Below are 23711 nucleotides of genomic sequence, written 5' to 3'. Positions count from 1 at the left end.
ATAAATAGTAATGTATACTAATTTATTAGTACAATTTACTAATTCAAAAGCAAAAAGTCAGTCACTAATTCAAATTAGTAAACATTTTTACTAATTCAAATTTAGAGAGTGTTAAGTAATTAAAAAGTTAAGTAATTTTTTCGTTTTGTAATAAAGTGCAATTTTTTCAGCATTGACGGAAGGAAGGCCAAAGTCGTAACGAGATGAGAAAAATCATTGAATGCGAATTCAAAATGAAAATGGGACAGCAATTTGGAAAGAAGAGACACAAGTGCGATTCACCAGCGCTTACGAAGGAAGAAACACAAATACGATTCACCAGCTGTCTCACGAGAAAGAAATGGATTGTCAGCACTTTCAAGTCAATCCGGATTTGGAAAGAGAATAGTCATTGACTATTCTTGACTTTTACGCATAAAAAGTCATTTCTACTATCAAATCTGGTTATTTTGGTAAGCATTAATAATTAAAATAATTATTCAATTATAATCAGGGACGAATGATGAAACGGGACTAAATAACAAATTTAAGTTCAATTTAGATTCGTATCGCCCCGAAACTAAATTAATAAAATTAATTTAGTTTTATGTCAGCGACACGAAACTAAATTTATTTTTTTAATTTAGTTCCAAGTCGACACGAAACTAAACTCAGAATAATTTTATATATAAGTATTTCAAAATTAATTCAAATTCAAAAGAGTTTCGTTTACAATTTTAACAAATAGCTGAACTTCAAAAGAGTTACAGTTTGAAATTTTATAAAATTTCAATTTTGAATTAAATTAATTTAATTTGAAATTTGAAAGAACTTAAATGATTAAAAATTTGTATAATTCTAACTCTTCTGAAATAAGTTAAATTTTGCAAATTTAATTAATTTTTAAAAATAATGGATTTATAGAATAATTTTAGTTAACACTTTAAAAAAATGGAATTTTGGAGAAGTTACAAATGATTGAAAAAATTCAATTATTTGCAAAAGTAATAAAATTCTACGTAGAAATTCAAATTTTGTTTACAAATTTTTTTATATTCTCATAAAAATGGCAATTATCTTTATGAATAATAAAATTCTTTTCCTAAATTCAAAAATTTTAATAAAATTTTTCACAAAATTTAAAGTACTTTCTTTTGATAAATATTTTAGATAAATTCAATTAGTTTAAATTTAATTTTAATAAAATCTTCACAGAAATTCAATTATTTTCATTAATAATAACATTTTCAGAGGAATTGAATTATTTGAGATTCAATTTTTATTAAATTTTTTCGAAAAAATTCAATTGTTTAAAAGAATTTTTATAAAATTCTACATGTGAATTCAATAATTATTTTCAGTGCAATTTTAATAAAATTTCTTGAAAGAACTCAATTATTTTTAAAAAATTTAATGCAATTCTTCAGAATTACATAGATTCAAAAATTTAATAATTTTCACATAACTTCAATTATTTAAAACATAATTTTAAAATTATGTTTTAAAATTATAAAAATTCCATTATTTTCAAAAATAATAAAATACTTCAGATAAATTCAATTATTTTCATTATTAATAAAATTTTTACGAGAATTCAATTATTTAAAATATAATTTCCATAACATTCTTCGAACAAAATCAGTTATTTAAAACATTTTCTATAAAATATCTTATAAAATTTTTTATAATATTCTCTGCAAGAATTAAATTACTTTTGTGAACAGTAAAACTTATTGCAGGTATTTTATTATTTTTAATAGGATTTTAAATAAATTCCCCGAAAAATGCAATTATTCTTAAAAATTTTATTAAAATTCTTTGAAAGTATTCAATTATTTTAAGAAATTTTGACAAAATTCTTTATGAGAATTTAATTTTAAGAAATATTAAATTACTTAGGAAATTATTTATTTTTGTATTTAAATATTTGAATTGTAGAATTTTCTAAGATCGAAATTTCGTAAAATTGAATTCTATAATTAACAGTCAGGGAATGTCAAAGAATTTCATTCAAAGTCAGAGAAATTTCTATAAAAATTCAAATTTTTTGTTAATTAAAAATTTTTTGAATCTAACAAATCTTAAAAGATTTTTATTGCCGTTTGTTTCTATCATTAGATATTAATTTATTGTTAAATATGTCAGTTACCATATTTTTGTCCCAAGAAAGCAGAAATAAAATTAGTAAAAAGTCAGGGAATTTTTTTCTCAAAATTATTAAAAATAATGCATTTATAGAAGAATTTTAGGTAAAAACGCAAAACAAAAATTTAATTTTTGGAAAATTACAAATTATTGCAGAAATTCCATTATTATTTTCAAGTCATAATATTCTTCGCAAAAATTAAATACTGTTCAAAAATAATAAAATTCTTCTTAGGGATTCAATTATTTTCACAAATAATAAAATTCTTCTTATGGATAATGATTTTATTACTCGGTTATATTTAATTATTACAAAACATAAAAAAGCATATTCTCCTGTTTTATAATAATATTCTTATAAGTTATTGAATTTCAGAAGGTTTGAATTAAAATTTTTGAAAGTCTTAATTCCTATGGAAAAATAATACTGATGAAATATTTATTAAAAAAGCAGTTATTGTTGTTTTCGAATAATTTTACAATTAAAGAAATTCGTAAATAATTGTAATAGAACATTTTTTTGAGTATCTAATCATTTTTAGAGTGAATAAAAAATATTCTTTATGGTCAGGGAAAAAATTAAATTTTTGTGGCAACCCTGTCAGTTTGCTAATGTATAGTTTTTTCTATTAACCCAAAAAACTAAAACGTAATTAAACTTTCGTAATGGTCCCTGATTATAATTGAATGAAAAATTACAATATGTATAAATTATTTTCGTGTTTTTTGGTTTTCTAATAAAGTGCAATTTTTTTCAGGAGCAAAAACAGAAAATGCAAAGTATGCAAATTACAAATCTGAATGAACAAGTAGATTTGTAAATAGAGACACAAATACGATTTTCCACCGGCTTCACCAGAGTAAATCGTGAAGAATACTATACTGAAAATAGTTAATTTGGATTTTGAAAGACAATGAGTCAGTGACTTGAAATTAAAAGTCTATTCGAGTCAAAGTAAATCGCCAGTAGATTCATGAAAAATAGTTCGAGTCAGTGCGGGTTTTTTTTTAAGTAAAATAGTCGTTGTTTTAGTATTAGAGTCAGTGCGGGTTATTAAATATTAATCTTGTTAAAATTAATTTGTCAAATTTTTAAAATCTCGATTCAGTGTGATAGGGAAATGTGTGAACTCGAATGGATTACAAGACGTCTCGCAATCTCGACTGAAGACCGGATTGGACAGTTGGATCATCTACTTGCAAAGGTCAGTCGATATTCCATTGTAATAATCTGGTATCGGTGAGTCCCTCCTGTCTCCAAAGATTTTTATTGGAACAGGTTGTATATAAATTTAAAAAATTTCTCGCAATTATTACCAAATGAGTCGATAGTGAAAAAGTAATGATTTAAAAAAATGGTAATTTCATTTCATGAGCTGCCACCTCGATAGAAGGGAGTAAATTGGTAGTTTAGTATTGTTATACCTTTCGAGTAAATAAATTCTCTTTCGAGGGAGTAAAAGCGTCGAGGGGGATATTGAATTTAATCTGGAACATGAAAGACGGAAAATTGAAATGCATCTTGTCCTTTATCGCCAAACGCTTGTATATGAGTGGTAACCAGAAGCGGATTGGTTGTGGTTTGAAATTGGCTTGAGCGCGAAAACGACGACGTTAAACTTTGATGGCAAATAACGACTTCCCAAAGTACTGTGCCAGCCTGTGTGCACTAACCATATAAGTGGTTATATCCTCTTCCACACACTCAGTATAAGGAATACGAAATAATTGGCAGATCGGCACTTTACTACCTCTTGACATGAATTAACGATGGCGAATCATACCTTTAGTATTTAACCAGCGAAAGTAATTAAAAAAATAGCCTTTCGCATTTATCGCATTTATTATATGCATACGAAAACAAAAATTTATCTATAAATTTTGCATGATCGTTAAATTTGGACAAAAATGAGTTTTTTCATTTTTTAAACATATTTAAATCTCGATTTAAATTTAACTAATCAAAATTAGTGCGAAGCTTGAGCTACGCACAAATTTTGATAAGTTGAATTTCAAATGGTTTGAAATAGTTTTTTTAAATTAAAAGTAACAAGTACGAATCTACTTTTTTGCGATTAGCTACAATTTGGATAATTTTTTTAAATTTGTGACACTAAAAGGAAAAATTTTGAAAATTTGCACTACAGTTGAAACACAAAAATTAATCTAAAAAATTTGAATAAAATTCTTCTTAGAAAGAATTTAAACTTATTATTATATAATTATTTTCACAAATAATAAAATTCTTGGCTGAAATTTAAATATTCTCTAAATCTGCTATTTTAATAAAAATTCTTAAGCAATTATTTTTAAAATAGTTAATAAAATTCTTCGCAAAATTCAATTCGAAAAAAAAAATTTCACAAAAAATCCAATTATTTGAAATACAATTTTCAAGAAAATTTGTAATACAAAAATCAATTATTTAAAATATTTTAATAAAATATTTTGAAAGAAATTAATTACTTTCATAAATAATAAAAATCGACGCAAGAATTCAATTATTTTTAATACAATTTTAATTGAATTATTCGAAATAATTGTATTATTCTTTCAAATTTTTATAAAATTCATCAAAAAATTCAATTATCTGAAATATTTCAATAAAATAGTTTAAAATAAATAAATTATTTTTTTAAATTTTACTAATATTTTATTTGCTTATATGAATTCAATTATTTTCATAAATAATAAAATTCATCACAAGAATTCAATTATTTTTAATATAATTTTAATTAAATTATTCAAAATAATTGAACTATATGGTTTTAAATTTTCATAAAATTCTTCAAAAATATTCAATTATTTTTACAAATAACCAAATTTTTCATAGAATTCAATTATTTTAAAAAAATGTAATAAAATTCGTTTCAAGAATTCAATTATTTTCATAAATATAACAAAATTTTTCATAGAATAATTCAATTATTTAAAAAAAATTTAATCAAATTCGTTTCAAGAATTCAATTATTTTCGTAAATAATAAAATTCATTAGAAGAATTCAATTATTTTTAATACAATTTTCATTAAATTATTCGAAATAATTGAATTATGGTTTTAAATTTTAATAAAATTCTTCAAAAAATTCAATTATTTTTACAAATAATTGAATTTTCATAGAATTCAATTATTTTTAAAAAAGGTTATAAAATTCGTTGGAATAATTCAACTATTTTCAAAAATAATAAAATCCTTTAGATGATTTTTATTATTTTTAATACAATTTTGAATGAATTTCTCGAAAAATGTAATTATTTTCAAAATTTTTATTAAAATTCTTTGAAAGAAATAAATTATTTTCAAAAATGTCACAAAATTTTTTAAAAGTATTAAATTTTAAGAAATAATTAATTATTCTATTAATTATTTATTACTGTATTTGAATAATTGAATTCTTGTAGAACTTACTAATGAGAATTGATTTAAAATTTAATTTCAGTAAATATTTTATAGATTATAATTGAATATTAAACGCGTTATATTATAAATTTTGAAAAATAGTTAAATTTCAAGAAGATTTTACATTAAAATTATTAAAAATATTAATTCTTGTAGAAAAATAAATAATTATTTATATAAAATAATTATTTATATATTTATTGAACAAAAATGATTGTGGATAATTTAATTTGAAAATTATGAAGAAAAATTAGTATTTTGAAAAATTTTAGTTAAAATTTTGGAATATATTTAAATTCTGCTAAAAATTAAAAATATTTATTTAAATTTCCAATTCGGTATTTGTAACTTTTATCAAATTTAAATTAAATTAATTTTATTATTTAAAGAATTTTAGAGAATTTTATTATTTTACTTTCAAAAATTATTTTTAAATAAATAATCGTATTTTTGAAGAAATTTAAATTAAGATTTAGAAAATAACTTAAAGCAAAAATTTAAAATTGAAATTTAATAATTCGCGAAATTTAATTTATCGATAGCTACTTTTTTTACCACTTTTTTCAGTCTTAAAGCTACTTTTTTAAAATTAATTATTGAGTGCAAAGTCTGTAATTATTTAGCTTGTTAAATTCGCCGTGAATTCGCAATAAATTTACCGTAAAGTTAACAATAAAAGTGTTGAATAATTTTGCGCACAAATAAATATAATTTCGTTGGGAAAAAAATTATACATGAAAATAAAATTGAAATTTATTTATTCTGTGAGCGAGGAAATAACGAATGTCAACTGTAGTGTAAATTTGAAATTGTCCATTTTTTTCGTGCATATTTTAATGTGTTGGTGATAAAAGTTATTACATTAACGATCGTGACACTTGTACAGAGTAGTATATAGGGTATGAGTAGGTCGCGAGCTGGATTTTCAACAGATTTTAATAAGGGTGAATAATTCGCGAACGAGCTGGATGAATGACATTAAATTATGCCAAGAAGCGTGAAGGGTAGAAAAGTAAGTTGGGTGGAGGTGGAGAGTATAGCAAGCCGCATCTGTGGCCCTGTCGAGGGTGTAAATGTTTATGGGAGAGACGGGGGGTTTCTAGCATCTCACTTTCTAACATCCCTGCCCTCTCCGCACTCCTCTCTTTTCTTCTCTCGCCGCTTACTTAGTGAGTAAGTTTATTGCGTGGCAATTTGCTTATTAACTCGCCGTTAGTCTCGCCTGGCTCGCTTGTGCGTCGATTAATTAATAGATGCAGCGCCAGATGTAGGTACGCCTTTCAATTCCCCTAAAATGGTTACAAAGAGTTTAGATCGACATTATTCCTCGTCCAAGATTTACCTTATTAGTAATAGCGTAATTGTTTCGGAACATGAAACATTAATTCTTCTCTGCTAAATCAGTGTTTCTTCAAATGATGAAAAGCCTCTAAATCGTGGAATTGGTAGGGAATTGTTTGGTTGGTGCGAATTTGGTTCATTGAATCATGAAAATCTTATAGAAATTCTGATTATGGAAATATTAAATCCAATTTATATTTAGACGAATTTTTACTTTCAAAAAATATTTTATTAGCTGATTTCTTGTTTAAGAGAATTTTGTGTTTCGTCTACAATTTTTGCAGCAAATTATCTAGTTCTCAGGGCTCAGTCTATAGGTCCCTAAATTTTCTTGAAGTCCGTAAAGTTCATTTTTTTTAAAAAAGGTCCGTAAAGAGGACGAAAGTCTTCGCAAAAATTTAATTATATTCAAAAAGTTTCTTTAAAATTTCAATTATTTTTAGAAATAATTAAATTCTTCTCAGAAATTTAATTATTTTTAAAAAATTTAATAAAATTCTTGGCAAAATTTCAATTATTTTCAAAAATTTTCCTAAATTCAATGATTTTTAATAACTACTATTTTATAAAATTTTCCAAAAGAATTCAATTATTTAAAAAAGTAATAAAATTCTTCGCAAAAATTCAATTATGTTCAAAAATTTTTAAAAATTCTCGTCAAAATTTCAATTATTATAAGTATTTAGAAATAATTGAATTCTTCTCCGAAATTGAATTATTTTCACAAAATTTTTATAAAATTCTTGGCAAAATTTCAATTATTTTCAAAAATTTTCCTCAATTCAATGATTTTCAACACCTACTATTTTTATAAAATTTTCCAAAAGAATTCAATTATTTAAAAAAAATTCAAATAAAATTCTACGCAAACAATTAATTCTTTTCATAAAATAATAAAAATTTTACAGGCATTCAATTGTTTACGAATTTTTTGTCAATAATTCAATTATTTTTACAAATAATATAATTTTTGCAGGGATTCAATTATTTTCGTAAATATAATGAAATTCTTCATGGGAATTCAATTATTTTCATAAATAATAAAACTCATTGCAAAATTTCAATTATTTTTAAAACAATTTTAATTGAATTCCTCGAAAAATGTAATTATGGTTTAATATTTTATTAAAATTCGTCAAAAGAGTTCAATTTAAAAATTTGTTGCTAAAATTCTTTATGAGAATTCAATTTTAAGAAACATTCAATTATTTAATAAAAATTATTTGCTTTTGTATTTAAATAATTGAATTCTAGCTAATAATAATTGATTTAAACATGAATTTCAGTTAAATTTTAGATAATAATTGAATATTAAAAGCAATATAGTGTGAATTATTAGAAATAATTAAATATTGAAAAAGTTTAATTGAATTTTGTTGAAAGTATTTGAAGTTTTTATTTTTCTATAATATATATTTAATAGAAGAATAATTGACAATGAACTTTTTCGAAAATTATTAAAAATCATTAATTTAAAGAGGAATTTAAGTTAAAAATTCTATAAAATAATAATTGAAATGCATTTATACTTGTTGGAATTATTTGAATTTCAATTACGTTCAGAAAGTTTTATAAAAATTTAATTTTTGTACTTAAATAATTCAATTATTAAAAAAATTTGCTACATTTTTAAAAACAATAGATTTAGAGAAGAAATTCATTTGAAAATTCTGTAAAATAATTTAATTTTAAAAGAATTACATTTATAATTATTAGAAATATTTAATTTCAATTACATTTACGAATATTTATAAAGAATTTGATTTTTGTATTTAACTAATTCAATTATTAAATTTTTTTGGTAAATTATTAAAATTATTATTTAGAGAAGAAGTTTATTTAAAAATTTTGAAAAATAATTGGATTTTTAAAGAATCGCAATTGTAATTGTTCAAAATATTAAAATTTCAAAAACATTTACTTTGAAAAAAAACTTGAATTTTTGTATTTAAATAAATTAATTCTCAAATAACTTTTGAAAAATTATTAAAAATAATAAATTTTGAGAAATTTATTGAATATTCTGGAAAAAATAATTGAATTTTGATATAGTGTTAAGGTTGTAATATTTAGAAATAGGTAATTGAATAACAGTTACGGTTACAATTATTTTAAAAATTTGAATTTTTGTATGTAGGTAATTGAATTCTGAAATAACTTTATAAAAATTTTAAAAATAATTAAATTTTAAAAGAATTGTAGTTGTTATTGCTGAAAATAATTGAATTTTAGTAACTTTTACAATTTTTTATAAAAGAATTGAATTTTTGTATTTAAATAGTTGAATTCTCGAGTAACTATCTGAAAATTATTAATAATAATTGATTTAGAGTAGAAGTTGATTTGTAAATTCTGGAAAATAATTGAATTTTGAAAGAATTGCAGTTGTAATAGCAAGAAATAATTGAATTACAAATTAACACTTACAAATTTTTATAGAAGAATTGAATTTTTGTATGTTTTATTTGTGTTGAGTAAATTTTTTTATTTAAAACAAATAAATGACTTAGTTGGCTTTGAGACAAATATACATGTTTATTTAACTAAAATAAAATATATTTGGTTTAAATAAAATTCTTCTCTTGGTATATATAGTTGATAATTTTAATGTAAAATGTTGTAATGCAACAGCTAGTGAATAATTGATAAGAGCGAAGAAATAGCGAAGAGTAAATTTATTAGTTTTTATGTCCATTGGGAATGACAACAATAACAATGATAATACTTTATGCAAATCCTCTAATATTAGTTGATGAAGCAACGAGTCCCCTTGTCCTGGGTTCATGACTCCCTCAGGAACGTTAGACGCACTCTCCCTCATCTTGTGTCCTATGGACAAGTAAAGTCCGCCACCCATTTCGTTCCGTCGATGTAGTTGACACTCTGAGAAATGACGTGCTTCATTATTATAATATTGTAGGAAGTGCGTGCGTACATTACTGTACAATTCGTTTCGTTTTATTCATGCACACGCTCCAGGACCATTTATTTCAGGCGCGAAACTGGAAGAGAGCTTTTCAAAAAGTGTGGGCGTCATATATACGTTACCTTTATTAATGATCACTATTAATGTCATCTTCAATATTGTCGCTTCTAATCGTCATTATATTAAAAGTCAAGCAGTTCTTTCTTTTCTCTCAAACCCCTTTATAAACTTGCCCCATTATTATATCAAGTATATAATGAAAAATTCTTTTAACAATTTTAAATTCGCTAATATAGGTGAAATAAAAAAAATATTCTCAAAAATTTTAATTAAATTCTTAGAAACCTCAATTAATTTCAAACATTTTTTGAAATTCAATTATTTTCAATATCTACTATTTTAATAAAATTTGCCAAAAGAATTTAATTATTTAAGAGAATTCTAATAAAATGTTTCGCAAACGTTCAATTATTATTTTTATAAATAATTAAATTTTTACAGGAATTCAATTATTTAAAATACAATTTTCATTACATTTTTTCGAAAAAATCAATTACATATTTAAAAGAATTTTTTAAAAATTCTTTGCGGGTATTCAATTATTTTCAGTGTAATTTTAATACAAATTTTTGGAAGAATTCAATTATTTTTAAGAATTTTAATGAAATTTTTTACAGAATTTGAATTATTTTCAAAAATTTAATAAAATTCTTTATAAGAATTGGATTATTTTCAATAAAATTTTAATTTATTTTGTCAAAAAAATTGTAAGAACTCAATTATTCTCATAAATAAAAATATTCTTCGCGCGAATTCAATTAGTTTCATAAATAATAAAATACTTTAAATACATTCAATTATTCTGAATTTAAATTTAAAAAATCTTCACAGAAATTTAATTATTTTCATTAATAATAAAATTTTCGCAGTAATTCAATTATTTAAAACAAAATTTTAAATAAATTCGTCGACAAAAATTATAAAAATTCAATTATTCTTATAAATAAGAAAATTCTTCCGGGAATTCAATTATTTTCGTAAATAATAAAATATTTTAGAAAAAAATTCAACTATTTTGGATTTAATTTTAATGAAATCTTCGCAGAAGAAATGAATGAAAATTTTATTATTAATATAATAAAATTTTCATAGCAATTCAATTATTTTTAATTAAATTTTAATTAAATTCGGCAAAAAAAAATTGTAAGGATTCAGTTATAAATAATCGAATTCTTCCCGAGAATTCAATTATTTTTATAAATAATAAAATACTTTAAATAAATTTAATGATTTTGAATTTAATTTTAATAAAATCTTGTCAAAAATTCAATTATTTTCATTAATAATAAAATTTCCGCAGGAATTCAATTATTTAAAACCAAATTTCAATTCAATTCGGCGTCAAAAATTGTAAAAATTATAAATTTTAGAAAAAAATTCAATTATTTTAAATTTAATTTTAATGAAATCTTCGCAGAATTATTTTCATCATTAATAATAAAATTTTCATAGCAATTCAATTATTTTCAATTAAATTTTAATTAAATTTGTCGAAAAAAATTATAAGAATTCAATTACTCTTATAAATAAAAATATTCTTTGCGGGAATTTAATTATTTTCATAAATAATAAAATACTTTAAATAAATTTAATGATTTTGAATTTAATTTTAATAAAATCTTCTCAGAAATTCAACTATTTTTATTAATAATAACATTTTGGCTGGAATTCAATTATTTAAAATACAATTGTTATAACATTTTTCAAACAATATGAATTATTTAAAAAAATTTCTATAAAATTCTTTACAAGAATTTAATTACTTTTATAAACAATAAAATATATGGAAGGTTTTTAATTATTTTTAAAACAATTTTAATCGAATAATTATTATTAGTAATTATTCTTTAATATTTTATTAAGATCTTCTAAAGTATTTAATTATTTTAAGAAATTCTGTTAAAATTCTTTATAAAAGAATTCAATTTTTGAAAATATATATTTATTCAATAATTTTTTTTTATATTTAAATAATTGAATTCTTGTAGAACTTTCTAATAAGAATTGATTTAAAAATGAATTTCAGTTTAAAATTTTAGATATAATTGAATATTAGAAACGTTATATTATAAATTTTTAGAAATAATTAAAAGATTTTTAAATTTAAATCTTTAAAAATTTTAATTGTTGTAAAACTAGTAATTAAATTTTTATTTTTAAAAAATTATTTTTAGTTCCAATTTTTAACACTACACGTAATATTTTTTGAAATTTTCCCTTTCTTTTGTGTACTCAAACGTAAAGTTCCTGTCTCTATATACTGATGAATAGGAGCGAGAATGATATGATGCTGGTTTGTGTGGCGCTGTGTATAAAAAAAGGGAGGATCTGCGGTAAGATGAAAATGAAAAGAGGAAGTCTTCGCGGTTCCACCTTCTTAATTTTAGCGAAGCGATAAAAATGACAGAGCCACTGCTCGCTGCGTTGACTTATATCCATTTACTACACAACGGGGAAAGCAGGAAAAAAAAATAAGAAATAGCTTCTCATTCAAAGGATAACAAATGCGTCTCTGAAAGAGTCATCGCCTCGAGAATTCGTTTTTCATAATAGAATTTTATTCATCTCCCTTTGATATATTATATTGAAAAATAATTATTTACTTTTCAAGTTGGTTTAAATGCTACTGTATAGTTCTATATCGAAAGTGAGAGAGATGTAATGAATTCTATAACTCTTCTTCAATTTGACATCCCTTCTTTGATACCTATTTTATAGTGACTCGAAATCCAAAGGTGATTTGAAGCTCGAGAATTGAAAGGGGATATACTGGACTTTGAAATGTCCGGTTGTAGAATGTCTTACAACAGTTTCCACTTCGAGGTTTCAATAATAGAAAATGTCCGGATATACGCTCAGTGTCTAGATAGTCGAGCCAAGATGTCCGCTTTAACATTCAACCCCTCTTTATATTAAAAATAATTAAGTTTGAAATTTAACGACGAATATATAACAATTGCTACAGCTATTAGTACTAATAATAATAGTAATAATAATTTCAATAACTTTAAATTAAAATTAGTAGAATTTGTACTAATTGAATCAGTATATTCAATTTTAACTAATGCGCAGGCAAAATTTTGATAAAGTTGGTTCAAAAGAATTAAATTATATTTTTAATGTAATGTTTATTAGATTCCTCGAATAAATTTAATTATTACCAATGAATAATAGAATTCATCGCAAGAATTTAATTACTTTTAAAGCAATTCTAATGAAATTTCTCGAAAAAATTAAATTACAGTCAACTCTCGATAAGACAAAGCCCAATAACTAAAATTTTTCGGTAAGTCAAAGTAATTCTTGGGTCCCGTTCATTCCTTATAAACATTATTAACATTTGATAACTCAAACTTTTTGATAACTCAAAGTTTTTTCGGTCTCCCTTCGAGTTTGTCTTATCGAGAGCTGACTGTATTTTCACAAATAATATAGGATTCTTTGCACGAATTCAAATATTTTTAATAACTATTATTTTATTTTTTCTTTAAACAATTTAATTATTTTTAATATGATTTTAATTAAATTTCTTAAAAGAATTTGATTGTTTTCAAAATTTGTAATAAAAAATTCTTTAAAAAATATTAATTATTTTCACAAATAATAAAACTCTTCGTAGGAATTCAATTATTTTCAATAACTACTCTTTTATTTTTTCTGCAAACAATTTAATTATTTTTTATACAATCTTAATTTAATTCCTCATAAGAATTTGATTATTATTTTCAAAATTTTTAATAAAGAATTCTTCAAAAAATTTCAATTATTTTCACAAATAATAGAATTCTTTGTAGCAATTAAATTATCTTTAATAACTAATATTTTATTTTTTCTCCAAACAATTTAATTATTTTTTATACAATTTTAATTTAATTCCTCTCAAGAATTTAATTATTTTCAAAATTTTTAATGGAAAATTCTCCAAAAAATTTCAATTATTTTCACAAATAATAGAATTCTTTGTAGCAATTAAATTATTTTTAATAACTAATATTTTATTTTTTCTCCAAACAATTTAATTATTTTTTATACAATTTTAATTTAATTCCTCTCAAGAATTTAATTATTTTCAAAATTTTTAATGGAAAATTCTCCAAAAAATTTCAATTATTCTCACAAATAATATAGAATTCTTCGTAGGAATTCAATTATTTTTAATAACTACAATTTTATTCTTTTTCCAAACAATTTTATTATTTTTTATACAAATTTAATTTAATTCCTCGAAAGAATTTGATTATTTTCAAAATTTTTAATGGAAAATTCTCCAAAAAATTTCAATTATTCTCACAAATAATATAGAATTCTTCGTAGGAATTCAATTATTTTTAATAATTAATATTTTATTTTTTCTCCAAACAATTTAATTATTTTTTTTACAATTTTAATTTAATTCCTCAAAAGAATTGGATTATTTTCAAAATTTCTGTTAAAAAATTCTTTAAAAAATTTCAATTATTTTAATAATTACTATTTTATTTTTTCTCCAAATAATTTAATTATTTTTAATACCATTTTAATAAAATTCTTCGAGAAAATTCAATAATATTTCAAAATTTTTAATAAAAAATTCTTTGAAAAAATTCAATTATATTCGCAAATATAGAATACGTCTCACGAAATCTGTTATTTTGAATAATAACTTTCTATTTTAGTAAATTTTTTGGAAACAAATAAATTATTTAGAAAATTTTTTACAAAATTGTCAAAAAAAAGAATTACTTCTATAATAATTTCGTTAAAATTTGTTAATATGAATTCAATTAATTTCAATACAATTTTAATTTTATTTCTCGAAAAATTTAATTATTTTTAAAAATTTTATGAAAATCCTTGGAAAGACTTGAATTATTTTCAAGAGTCTTGATAAAATTCTTTATGAGAATTCAATTTCAAAAATTTTTAATCATTCTATCAATTATTTATTTTTGTGTTTAAGTAATTGAATTCTTAAAGAATTTTCTAATAATTGATTTTGAAATAAAATGATGTAAAAATTTTAGAATGAATATTTGAAGCGATATAGGAGGAATTTTTAGAAACAATGAAATTTCAAAAGATTTTTAAATTGATATCTTTGAAAAAATTTAAAAAATTATTAGTTTTGAATAAATTAATTTGAGAATTTGAAAAAATAATTGAATTTTTGAAGAATTGAATTCATAATTTGTAGAAATAGGTAAATTTCAACACGTTTTTCGTTGAAATTTAAGTATTTAAATATTTATTTAACAAAAATTGTTCAAATTTTGAATAATTGAATTTAGAAATTCTGAACAAATTAGGTATATGAAAAAATTGAAACAATTGGAAATTTTATCTTTCATTTGATATAAATTTCAAATTTTAAAAAATTTTATTTTTGACTTTTAACAACTATTTTTAAATAAAATCGATTGATAAAGAATTCTAACTATACAAATTCATAAAAATAATTGAATTTTAGATAAAAGATTTTAAATTATTACCAGAATAAAAAGAAAAGTTAATATTTTTTATGAAAAAATCAGGAAAAAGTCTGGGAAATTCATCATTATTAATTAACGTTTAAAATTCTGTTATTATTATTTTTATTTAAAATGAATAATAATAATATTATTGTTATTAGTCGGACATATGAATATTAAATATTCCCAATGAGAATTATGTTAAAACCAACTCGAGATTCATTGAAATCTAAATAATACATTAAACACCTGATCGTTTTAATTTATTTATTGAACTGAATATGATATGCGTGACAGTTGATCATCGCGTTTTATACGATTTATTATGCAATTGATTTCCATAAAACATTTCCATAGACAACGAAACAGCCGAGAGCGGGATAAACCAAAATGATCCTTATATAGCTTTGGAAAAATGTGTTCATTTCACATCAATGAAAGGGATTCTATAACATATTCAACTTCCAATTTTTTTTCATCATCGGATTAGGTACTGAGCCGAAACATCCGTTCATATCCTAAAAGCTATATACTTTTAAAATTTATTCGTGCGAATGTGTTTTTTTTCGATAACAATGCCAATCATATTTCTTTCTTTCGCTTTTTTTTTATAAGAAAAAAGCAATCGCATAGTTTTCCTCGATAAAAAAAAATCTTGTGTTAAAAATGACTGACTACTGAAATTCTATTTACTATTAGTAAACTACTATTTACTGTTACTAAACTACTATTTCCAAATTTACTGAATTATGATGAAAACAATGCTAATAACTAATGAAAAAAAAATGCTGAGATATGAGAGAAAAATGCTGATAGCAAATAACTTATCTTATATTTTGTCAATAAAAGTTTCGTGTTTGGAGTGTATAGCAATTAATTCACCTAATCAAGCAAACTTTTTTTTTCTCTCCAACTACTAGTTTCTTCTAGTCACGTTAAGAGTGGAAGTGTGTTTATTATATAGCAGGGAGAATAAATTGATTTCGTAGCCGGAACGCCCCCTCAGCGAGATATCAACCCCTAAGCCTCGGTTATCTTTATTTAAGCTTTACTAGAGTCCTTCTTTTTTTCCCCTCGAGGTTCTCTCGCACTTTAATGCTACCACAGATAACGGTAACGAGAATTCGTATATTCTTCCATTCTCCATTACAAGAAATTTTTTTTCCGGTTTAACTACCAAGTCAGATGCATAATATTTATCTGCCTAATTGTATTAGATGAATTTATCAATTTTACATAAATGATAAACATAATTTCACTGTTTACTTAAATATATTAAATTACAATGGATTGATATCGCAAAAATGTGGATCAAATCAAAAGTTAATGCAAAATTTTTGTATCATTTTGATCCGCACTTAAAAGTATAAATTAAATTTTTTCATAACTATAAAACATGAAAAAATCAATCACTCCTAGTCTTCGACTCGGAGTGATCTATATCTTCATGTTTTATATTAATTATAAAGATGGCAAGTTTAAAAAAATCATTTTTTTATATTTTAAGAATATTGTACTTCTTCAAAATTATTTTCATCGTTTTAATTCAATTATTATTTTTTAAGAATTTTTCACTAAAATTTTTCTTTAAAGTTTAAAACAATTAATTTTCGAAAAAGTTCTTCGATAATTTTCAAAATCCATTTATTTTCAATATTTAATTTTACAAATTTCAATTATTCGTAAATTCTTCAATTAAAAATATATATTTGAAAATAAAAACTTTAAATAATATAAAAAAAATTCAATTACACTTTTTATTGCTTTTAATATTCAATTATTATTAGCTAGAATTTTAACTGAAATCAATTTATAAATCAATTTTTATTAGAAAATTCTACTAGAATTCAATTATTTAAATACAAAAATAAATAATGTATTAAAGAATTGAATGTTTCTTAAAATTAAATTCTCATAAAGAATTTTATCATCATATTTTTAAATAATTGCATTCTTTCGACGATTTTTGTTGAATTCTTAAAGAATAATTAGATTTTTCGAGGAATTCGTTTAAAATTGTATTAAAAATAATTGAAATTCTGCATTGAGTTTTATTATTTATGAAGATATTTAAATTCCTATGAAGAATTTTATTATTTACAAAAATAATTAAATCCCTGCAAAAATAATAGGAAGAATAAATTGAATTATAAAAAATTATAAAAAATGATATTATTTATAAAAATAATTGAATTCTTTTAGAAAATTTTATAAAAATAGCAGATATTGATAATCATTGAATTAAGGAACCTTTTTAAAAATAATTGAAATTTTGCTGAGAATTTTGTTACTTATAATGATAATTGAATTCTTGCCAAGAATTTTATTACATTTTTCAATAATAATTGAATATCGGCGAAGAAAATTATGAAAATTTCAGAAAATAATTAAATTTCTGCGAAGAAGTTTATGAAATGTTTGAAAATAATTGAATCATGTTAAAAATTATATTATTTTTAAAGATAATTAAATTTCTGCGAAGGATTTTATTACTCTTGAAAACAACTGAATTTCTTCAATAATTTGTAACCTTTCAAAAATTAAATTTTTTTCTAGTGTTAACTAAAATTTTTCTATAAATCCAGAATTTTTAATTATTTCTGAAAAAGTTTTTTGAGGATTTTCAAATTTCTTTGTTTTTAACTGAAATTCATTTTTAATTTTGAAATTAAAAATAATTGAAATTCTGCGATGAGTGTTAGGTATTATTTATGAAAATTAATAAATTCCTAAAAAGAATTTTATTTTTTAGAAAAATAATTTCTATATATATATTTAGTAACCCCTGTAAAAATGTTATTTATATAAAAATAATTGAATTATATTGCGAAGAAATTTATAGAAAATTTGTAAATAATTGAATTTCTGTGAATGTTTTATTATTTTATGAAAATAATTAAATGTTTGCTTTTGTATAGAATTTTATTAAAATTTTTTTAAATACTTAAATTCTATTAAAAAATTTTATTAAAATAATAGATATTGAAAATAATTGAATTCAAGAGAATTTTTGAAAATAATTGAAATTTTCTCAAGAATTTTATTTAAATTTTTGAAAATAATTGAATTTTTGATAAGAATTTTATTATTTCTAAAAATAATTGAAATTTTGAAGAGAATTTAAAAAATTGTTTGAACATAATTGAATTTTTTCGAAGAATTTTATTATTTTTGAATAATAATTAATTAATTAATTAATTAATTAATTTTGAATAATAATTGAATTTCTGCAGTCATTTGTAATTTCTCTAAAATTCTCCAAATTATATATTACAATTTACGAACTTTTCGTCCTTTTTCTATCAAATTACTGACTTTACGAACCTTTTTTTTTAATAAGTGACTTTTTCGGATTTGAAGCAAATTTATGAATTGAATTGAGGAAAATTTTTGAAAATAATTAAATTTTGGATAAGAATTTTATTATTTATATAGATAATTGAAATTTTGAAGAGAATTTTTTTAAATTTTTGAACATAATTGAATTTCTGCGAAGAATTTTATTACTTTTGAAAATAATTGACAAAAACGTATCAAAATTGTTACAATACAATGTTTTGAAACGTTTTCTGTCTCAATTTGCCAGTCTTAGAAAAATTGTGAATCTGATTAAGTTAAGTTCCACAGATCCTGTTTTGCTTTATAATAGTAAAAAATATCAAAGCTCTAAATAGAAATTTATAAATCAAATTATATTTTATATGTCGCAGTTCAATTTTTGCGGTTAAAAAATAAATAGATATAAATTAGAGCTGATATGGTTGTCTGGTTGTATAAAAGGGATAAGCCCGTGCACATTTTTTTAGTGTTTTTTAGTACCCCCACTTTAAACTGCTCTGTGCAGTTTATCCCCTCCGAAATTTTCTGGTTACGGCCCTGCAGGTATTACATCTAGTATACTAGTGTACTGTAGCTTAGTTGGCAAATCCCAGCCAGTTCCACCCCCTTCATCCACCCCCACGGCCTGGTCGTTGACACGACTGAACATCGGTTTAATTAATTGCACTAGTAATATACATATAGTTCGCCTTTCGGCACACAGTGGGGCAGAATTTTCAAAACGCACCGAAAACTCTGAAATTAAATTATCTTTTCTGAGTATTTCGTGTTGCATTGCTATTGCATTGTTGTATTGCATATTGTTGACTGACTTTTAGGGAATTAAATGTTGTGACATGATAGTGATCCTTAAGGCAATCTTATTCTTTTTCTTCTTCTGGAATTCCCGCTTTTATAAAAGCTGACGAATTAGAATCAAAAGTTACATTTAGTTACAACTAAAAGTACTGATTGAATTTTAAATTAAGTAAAAATACTAAGCCTAATTTAAAGATGTATAAACTCCAGACCCAAAAACATAATTTTCAAATGATGAATATTCTTTATATATAGTTTCGAATATGTTTTCGATTTATTGTCGAAGGAACAGGGTAAATATTACCATAGTGTAAAAGTAAACATCCTGTCTAGTTTTGTAGTAAAAATTTTAATAGCCCTAGTAGTAGTAAAACTGTCTTTCAAATGTTACATAGCACATATAAATGAATAAAAGAAAATCAAAAATGTAGAAATCCTCGACCTCAGGACATAACCGGATTATTTCATCTTTATAGAGAAATTCCAATAAGTGCTTTTTTTAGGGGAACATATGGAATGTGTAGCAGGGGTATAAGTATTTAATCCGACGAGGGTAACAATAAAAGTTACCCTCCTCAGAATTTGGGCAGCCACAGGAGCAACGTAAACTTATATGAGGTCCATGGTTTTGAAGCGTGGTCCCTTTTACCAAGCTGGTACATATAACGTAAGGAGAGGTCTCTCTCTCTTCTTTGACTGGTACAATACTAGAGCGCTCAGTTATTGTGTAGGACCCCCCGACTAATCGGATTAACGCATGCACTAAAAAGAGCAAACGCCCAAATCGCATTTATATTAGCTTCGTGAATGAGTCGTAAATATTTATGTTGCAGAAATTTTCATCCCCCCCCCACTCTTGGAAATCTCATCCCTACTCTTGTGTCAAAAAAAAAGAAAAGAAAAGAAAAGGAAAAAAAGAATAACTAGAAAGTGGCTCGCTAATCGGATCTCACTTCTTCCTCTTCTTATTCTGACCACGACAATTTTTCTTCACCTCATTCAAACAAGAATGACACTGACGAGAAAATAATGTTTTGGATTTTGCATTTTGTTGCAGGTGAAACTTCTTTTTTTATGTAATTATCGTGGTGCATGAAAGGAGTCATTCTGTATCGTTCGCTTTCATGTTTGCTAAATGAGAAATTGTGTATGTTTAATGACGAAATTATTATTTCGATTCAAAGGAGATTTCTTCTTTTTGTATTAAATATAGTGAGTTTCGTTTCGAAAAGGTTGGTTCTAAAAAGCTATTAAATTTATTTAATTCAGGGTGAAAATTTTGTCTGAAAATCAGGGAAAAGTGAGGAAAAAACAAAATTAAATTTTTTACCCTATTCTCATACAATGAGAATGTAAAAATACAAAGCAGTTTTTTCTTGTTCTAAAAATGTGTAAAATGGAAGGTCTAGTCAGCACGTTCTTTATCTCATATTCGTTGGCGAACAACCTGTACGAGCTGTGATACTAGGGAAGTAAAAAAGGCAGGTATAAAGTCGAGAAAGACAAGTCTGAAAGGTGAGTAAGACTGTTAGGCGAGAGGAGAAGGAAAAAGAAGGAGAGAAGGAGCATAAAAGACTCGACACTCCGTTATAATAAAGTCCGCCCTTGGAAGCCTTCCGTCCGCCTTTTGCCCCTTTCTACCTTCCAGTTTGTGGGGTGCGGAAGGGTGCCTTGGCATTACCCAACTTACTTTGTTCCTGAACTTTATTAATTTTTCCTTCGGTCTTGGGGGAGCAAACCCAACACACTGTAGATGCTACCGACTTGAATCTCTCTCGAGGTTAAGGGTTGAAGAGAGGGGGGTGAAGGAGGAGAGGAGGGGGAGGTTTGAGTTGCCAAGAAATGAATGGGATGAGTTCTCTCTTTTCCTTGTGACGGGAAATTTTAAAATCTGTCGACGCAATGTCGAACGACCGAGAAAACTTTATTATTAGCGGCATCTGTGGCGAATGAAAAAGAATATAAAATCTCCTTCCTGGTGTCACTATAGTTGTTGATTTCATTTTGCCTCTAATTTTTTAATGTTTTATTAAATTCCCCCTATTTCAAGATGAGAAACTTAATTTTCTTTCAAATCTTTTTATTATAAAGGTATTAAGTATTTTTAATTAATTTTTTTTTTTAAGTATTTTTTATTATTAAGGTATTGTTTTATGTAAAACAATTCTTTTTAATATACAAGCCCGAGTACAGGCCTTAGAGAGTTAGAAATAAAAAATAGTATCAAAAAAGTTTTAGTAAAATGGTGGTTTAATTACTCCACTTGAGAACGCCAAGGTCGCCACTAGGTGGCAGGAGAAATTCCAAGAAGGAACTGAACTGCCATCTAGCGGTGACCTTGGCGTTCGCAAGTGGAGAATAGCATCTCCATATTGAATCTCAAGATGTTTGTAATAATCGTAATTTTATATTAATAAAATTTGTTTAAAACAATTTTTAAAAAAAATATTTTTTGTGAAACATTTTTTTTTAATATAAAGAAATTTGTTTTGAAACAATTTTTAAATGTTTTTTTTCGCTGAAAAGAAAAATTGCATTAAAAGTTCTCAATTCTTTGGGAAAATCGAGCCATGAAACAATTGAAAATTCATTTTAGAGAATTACTCGTCCAAGCTAGCCGACGTATTTCATTGCAGGTGGTCGCATATCACTCTCCTTTTTCCACTGATGGATTTTTTCTACTCTCTCTTTCTCTTTCTCTCTATCATCTCTCTGCTGATGCACTTCCCCCAATGCAATATTCAGTCCAGAAAACGACCGAAAAAAAACAAGTACGTGACCAAACCGTCCATCATCACTGGTGCACGAATCTGTCAGCTATTTTCCAGAATAAAAAAAAAGAAATGTTGCATGTTGTGTGCTGTGAAATTTAAGAAAAATTATAGCTGCATAGAAATTTTATTGTTTATTTAAATATTTTATTTTTTGGTATGAATAGAATTTGAGTGGATTGCGAAAAATTTGGTTTATTGTTTTATGTAATATGTGGGAGATTTATTTCTAATTTTTTATTTTTTTTATTGAATCTTATTTTTAATTTTATTCTGTTAAAATATATTTAATGAAATTCATTTCTAATTTTATTCTCTTGAATTAATTTTATTTTTTGATCTTTATTTCTAATTTTATTCTGTGTTTCTGATTTTATTTTATTAAATTTTATTTCTAATTTTACTCCATTTAAAATTTTATTTCTAATTTTATTAAATTCTATTTAATTGATATGTAAGATATGAATAGAAGGGCGAAATTAATTACAAGTTGCATTAAGAATTTAGATTGGCTGCTATAAGCAAATTCGAGATCTCAGTAAACAATAAACCTTGGCATTGAAAAATCCATTAAATCCTTGCATAATTAGTTTAGATAAAATTGCATCACTGATAAAAGTTATAATTAATTCCTCAACTATTAAAGGTAAATTTCACAGCATCGATTATGGTATTTAAAATTTATGCACCGCTATTATTACTTAAAGAATGACAAAATTAATTGCCCATTGTTTCCTCTAACGATACTGTATAATAGAATTCTATCCATTTCACGGAAATTGATAATGATCAATTAAATCTTTTTCTTAATTAAAAACTTGATTCGTTAAATGAGAGGTAATATATTTTTTTTTATTATAAATTATACAAAATTTAATAAAAATATATCGGAAACAGTTAAAATTTTGAATAATTTAAATCAGTGATGGACTTTTTAGTTTCAAATCAGTGAAATTTTACTAATAAATAATATTTTACAGGAATAAAAATTTTTTCTACTGTTGAATCAGTTGGTTTTAACAGGGGACCTAATTTTAACTGAATTAAAAGAAGTCAGTCACTTATTCAAATAAATTGAAATTTTAAATTATTCAGATTTCGAAAGTATATTTTTTTTGCTAACTTATTATTTTCACGTTTAATTGATATGTATGAACTTGACTATATATTCGCATTGCCTAAATGTCCTAGGGACTAATTTGAACTCAAGTTGGGCGCGACATTATTCCGGGAAATAATACTTGTTTGAAGTACAGGGTATAATTGAATTGACTGGATCTAAATGGCAGGACGGCTATGGATTTAGTTTAGTACATATCGCCAGTCTAATCACAACGGGAGCACGTGCAAGGCATCCTGATCTTCGCACTTCTCCAACTTAGTAAGACACGTCTGTAATAATAGAGTCTATAGAATTATATCTCCCGTTTGTTGCCACTTTGGAATTGATAATTGAAAGAGACCCTCAATTTTCTATATCTTTCGAAGTAATGCTGTCTTCTGTT

At 23.5% G+C, this 23711-nt stretch overlaps 1 protein-coding gene across 1 annotated transcript in view; it reads left to right on the top strand.

Moving 5' to 3' along the window:
- The window catches only part of LOC122507535, a 234795-nt gene that overhangs the window by 1804 nt on the left and 209280 nt on the right, over positions 1-23711 (top strand). Inside the window, exons 5-6 of the mRNA XM_043620316.1 lie at positions 171-452; positions 2883-3329. The gene's annotated coding sequence lies outside the window, so the exon portion shown is untranslated. The remainder of the gene's footprint in view (positions 1-170; positions 453-2882; positions 3330-23711) is intronic.

Source organism: Leptopilina heterotoma, unplaced genomic scaffold, assembly GCF_015476425.1.
Source record: "Leptopilina heterotoma isolate Lh14 unplaced genomic scaffold, ASM1547642v1 Lhet_114, whole genome shotgun sequence".
NCBI lineage: Eukaryota > Metazoa > Arthropoda > Insecta > Hymenoptera > Figitidae > Leptopilina > Leptopilina heterotoma.
Note: the sequence above shows the minus strand (reverse complement) of the source record. Positions and strands in the feature narration are given on the sequence as shown.